We start from the raw sequence: 5,566 nt of genomic DNA on the forward strand, positions 1-5,566 counted from the left end.
TTACTTTTTGCTTTGTAAATCCTTTTTCCCTTTCTTGCCAATGCACCATCACCATCTTTGGAATTTTCATCCAAGTTGATTATATGAATATTGTTATGGCTTCTTTAGGCATTCACCTCAAGATCTTGGCTACTCTATGTATTTACTTGAAGATCTTCTTCAAGTTCATTATGGTAATAGAGATCAAGTTTTCTAACTTCTTGAATATGTGGGAGCGACACTAAGAGTGGATGAGAATCTTGTAAATATACTTGTTATGTTTTATCTTCCAAATTTTGGCCACTTAAATATGATGAAAAGGTTCTATGAGTGTGTTTGGGTGGTCTTTCTTGGTTTCTACCACATGTAGAACTATTAAACTTGTTCATGTTTAACATCTCCAAAGAAATATATGTTGCCAAAAAAATCAACATGTTGAAGAAGTGACAGACAACTATGGCATATATTTACCTACACTAAAATATAAAGATGTCCTATAAGGTCTCCCTATTTAGTGGGTGACTCAGTGGTCACTAGTCCCAGCTGATAACTAGCCATTAATAGTCTAACTTGTACCTACTAAATAATAACAAACTAAAATTACAAAGCCTAGACATGTAGGGGTCTAAGTTACTCACCCTTACCTCAATTGCAATTGCCACTCACCCAGTTCAAGAAATTGAGACTTCACTATCGATTGAAAATCAATGAACCTACTATTCTATAAATATATTTATACCAAACCTTTTGGGAAATTTTCATGGCAATATTATAGAATATACAAAATATTTGGTGAGGCCTACATAATAATAAAAATGTCTTATATAATTTCCAAGGTGATTATGGTTTTTCCAATATGTGACCATGCATATTATAGTTGGAAAGATTGCATTAGTGTGGGACACATGTCTGCAAAATTGTGTGGTGAATGTTGCCCCTCTCCCAAAGAAACCTTTCAAAACCATGGGTAAATTAAGGTCATCAAAAAAATTCCCTTGGAAATCATAGGTGAATGTAGTTAATATGTCATGTGCAAATAATAATTTTGATTGGTTATATTGCATGAAAAGGAGAGTCAATGGCATAAATCCTGCAATGATGGGCCTAGGGTTTTGACCTTTTTTTGTGTGTATACCTTATGTCTATGACTAGCTTGTTATCTCTATGAGCACAATGGGTTGAGCCTACAAGTTCCATAGTTTTAGGAGATGTTTCTAACTATAACAATACTGGGGACTGATGAGCAATTAGTAAATTCCTCCATCAACAAGATATGGAGCTTTTATGCTCACTCTTTTTGTTGCATACATATTTGATGTATACATGTATATGATGTTGTAGGTATTAATATTGATATAGCCTTCTATGGTTATTCTTTACTTGTACGTCACTATTTTTTAATCAAGTGGATGATTCTTCTATATTTATATATACCTAAAGTTCCTTGGTGTAGATCTATATTTTATTTAATTCCATACATGGGTGTTCATATCCCTACTATTTTATTGTTCAAAAAATCTTATCCTTTGCATGTTTTACCAACAATGACTGCCAATTTAAGCCTATACCTAACTCAAGTGGATGGTAACAAATTTTTTAAATTGTCTAATAGTCTTTAGGTCCATCATATCATAGAATTCATTAATACTTTTTCAATACATTTTGAATAGCATCAATTAGATAGTCGATTCAAAGCTTATGGCTTTTAGAATAGAGTCCATATGAAGTGGATTGTAATGTCATATGACCTAGAATACATTTTCATATAAAACCAATGTGTGGATCTTATGGGAAGTACATTATCACCACATACCTATTTCTAGCTCATATGGAAAGTATTTGGTATTTTGAGACTAATTCAAGTGTATTGTACAATACTCTACTAGCATTTTATTTCCTATTTTCTCATATTAGAAATAGTACACTTTTATCCATCCTCCAAAAAATGTAAAATGGTTTTGGATACCCTATTTCATGTAGAAACCATCTCATCCATAATAGGTCAGATTTGTGCTCATTTGTGAATGCTTAACCCCATTTATATGTAAATTTAGTGTTTTGAAATTCCATATCATGTTAAATGAAACTGTGTGGTTTAAAAGAACGTCTTTTTTGTGATAGATATAGTAATATCTACCTCTTACACTATGTGAGTGGTGTCCCACTCTCATTTTATTAATCTCAAAATGTGTGTTGTCCATTCTAAGTGTGTCGTTTATAACTTGGGAATCTTTGGAAGTATTAGAAAGACTTCTTGTTGTATGTAAGAACATGTGATTATTGCATGTTCCTTGAGTTTGTATCTTGTTTAGATATTTAATTTTCACACTTAGTGACTTGATCATCATGTGCATTAACTTATTATTAAGAAAAAAGTTATTATGTGCATATTTTATCCTTTTTGTCCAAGGCTTCCCAAATAGGGCATTACAAGAAAAGAAAAGGTAGAGTGACTCCATAAGTAAGTTTTTCACAAATATTTTCTAGAAGATATGAAAATTAAAGTAAGAACATAGATGAGGATTTAGCCATCCATAGAAAAAATTAATATGATATAACCGTTATAAACATAGCCCCTAAATAGATCCCTAGTTGTAGATATTGAAGATTGGAGAGTTTTCATAAAGAAAGAAGATTTCAGATAAGAATGAAGATGGATTTTTTGGTGAAGTTATAAAAACTTGGACATAAAGAAGGGTCATCTAGGATAAGAAATTTCCTTGAATAGGAAATATTGGTTTCTAAGGAAGGTGGAGATATGAAAATGTAAAGTATGTATAATTGAAGAGAATAGAGCACAATCCATAATCAACAATCAACAATTAGAGACCAAATGAAGTTGATAGGGGTAGATATGAAAGAGGATGTAGGCATCAACCTCTTTAAAGAAGCTCTATAACACGTTCATCATGAAGTACCTAATAAGAAGCATTTCCATTGTGATCATAACATTTGATTTAAAATCATTATAGTTCCCCCTAAATCGCAGACTTGGATTATTGGTTCTAGATTTTCCATAATTTGAATCTTATAATATAAATATAATTTGTTATCACACTAGTCTTTGATGATAAATAAAATAGAATTAATATTAATATCATTTTTCAATAAAATGAGTAATATTGATCTTTATTTTTTCTATAATTTCATTTTAAATCAAATTTGTAAAAACACTTTTGTGTACTAAAAGTTGACAAAGACTGTCAAAAATGGAGCCACATAGTACCTTGTGGAACCACAACTTATTTCATGACCCTTTATGATTTGAAATCTTGATTTTTATTCTAAGTGTAGCTCCTCAAAAAATTATTTTAATTCTACCATTCCTCCATAATAAAAAAATTTACATTAAACCATTAGAATTGTTTTTTGTTTTAACAACAAATATACTTCAATAATGAGATAGACATCATTATATAAACAATTAAATAATGCAATACTATAAAATTATAATCAAATTTATTGTATTTATTTTTGTTATACGTTGGCCTATTTTTAATATTTTTATAATAAATATATACACATTGAAAATTTGATAGAGCATTTGTGCATGCCATTACCTTCGAAAAGATTTTATTGCTATTTGTATTCTGGTCTCTTCCTCTTTTTGTGAAGTTCTTTCGCTACAGTTTCCTTCCGAGTAAAGAGTATTGCCAAGGTAATAGAAAATTGCCCTATAAAAACTATAGACTTATACCACCTATGAAGGAAGTTATATCCTGCTGAGAATCAATTGATGTTTGTGAGTACAGCGATTGATTCCAAAACAAAAAGTTCTTGGGTTTCTAAATTCGAAAATTAATAAAGAAGGGCGTAAATGAGCAAAAAGGTTGTCTAGGGGTGCTCTAAACGGAATGATTCCAAGAAACAGCTGTACAAAAAGACTTTTCGAATCCAGTAATAGTTCTTGGCTATAAATCTAGGCTTGTAATCTTCTTGTTACTTTGAACGCTCTGTCTTTGGAGTTACAGTTGCGTCGTTTCAGGGTCTTTTTTAAGGTCGTAAAAAATCCTTTGTTTTTTTAGGGTTTTGATTACATTGCAAATTTTCCTTGAAAAACTCTATTGGAGTTTTGGATTGAAGTTTTAAAATAGGAAGGAATAATCATGGAGTTGTGGAGGGATGTTTTTGGGCGTGGGGAGGTTGATATATGTACTGTAATTGAAAATGCCATTTCAGTTGCAGCTTCTAATTGCCCTCAAGAATTAATGACTAGGAGGGAGAGAATTGCTCAGATATTGTACTCACCTAGGTTTACTGGGTGTGGAGAATGCAATACATTGACATTGGCATTGGCATGTGATAATATAAAAGGAAAACGAGGAGTGTTTGTTCCAAGATGTGAAGGGCACCAAGAAAAATAGGAGATTCCTAAGGAGAGAAAAAATCTCAAGGAGAGAAAGAAGGCTAGTAATTACACTTTTGATGAGGTTGAAACCCTTATAGAGGAAATAGAGGAGGAGATAGCTATTGTCAGAGAAGTTGAGAGGATCAAAGAAATCTTGTTACACCCTGAGGAGTCGCCAAATCAAGTGCATGAGTGTCTGAGGAGATTGGAGTTGATGCAACTCTCTGTAGAGACTCTTGAGGTGACTAAAATTGGGAGGGTGGTGAATAGATTAAGAATACATCATTTGCAACAAGTCCGTTCCATAGCTGAGAAGCTTGTCTCCTATTGGAAAGAGCTTGTTGACATATGGATAGAGACTTTTCCTCCAGTAGACTCATCTATTGAGTATGTTTGTCCAAAAGATGTCAAAGATGACCATAATGGTTTACTTTCTCCGCCATTTGATCAGGGTGCCCTCTTACTAACTAGGACTCCATCAATAGACATGCATGAGATCTTTGTTGGAATGGATGATGATGGAAATGTTCAAGATATTGATGCAAATGTGAATGAAAAAGTGTTCATTAAATCACATTTACAGAAGCAGAAGAACAACAATAGCAATAGAACTTCAAAGAATACACCAACTCATGCATTTGGATCTTTTGTGCGAGTTATGAGGCCATCTGCAAGACACAAACCAAACGAACATAGAGATCTAGCGCCAGCCAAAAATCCTACTTGTGTCCAATCCCAAAATGATTATGTGAAGTGTGAAAGGGGTAAGAGAAAGTTTCATGAAGAATACCAACAAGTAGAGAAAGCAAAGAAGCGAAGGACTACTAAACTAATGAAGGTGGAATACATTCTTGAAAGTGGACACAAACTCATAAAGCCGCTCAAAACCAAACGAGGATCACATAATCCACAATGATTTGAAAATTGTAAATAGAAATACTAAAGGGCTCAGTGTGCATGTAATCTCTTGAGCAAAAACTATTATATACTTATCTGTGTTTGATTTTTGGTTTATTTATATTCGTCAGAATTTGTTTTAGTATGAGAAAACTGAGTGAATAACATATGAAACTAATTATTTTTATTTAACAAATATCAGAAACTAGATTGTTAACATCCGATGTTTGATTAATTAATTTTATTTTGACATTTGATTTAATGTTAACTTATGACACCTAATCTAACAAACAAATGAATGAATCAAATAAACAATATAAAATATAAAATTGTAACATAAAA

At 32.0% G+C, this 5,566-nt stretch overlaps 1 pseudogene; it reads left to right on the top strand.

The window, feature by feature from the left end:
* The first annotated feature begins 4,085 nt into the window (after positions 1 to 4,085).
* LOC149536117 (putative mediator of RNA polymerase II transcription subunit 26b) lies at positions 4,086 to 5,243 on the top strand (annotated as a pseudogene).
* Positions 5,244 to 5,566: the final 323 nt, after the last annotated feature.

The sequence above is a fragment of the Cupressus sempervirens genome, chromosome 10, assembly GCF_028749045.1.
Source record: "Cupressus sempervirens isolate cs-2001-9-10 chromosome 10, ASM2874904v1, whole genome shotgun sequence".
NCBI lineage: Eukaryota > Viridiplantae > Streptophyta > Pinopsida > Cupressales > Cupressaceae > Cupressus > Cupressus sempervirens.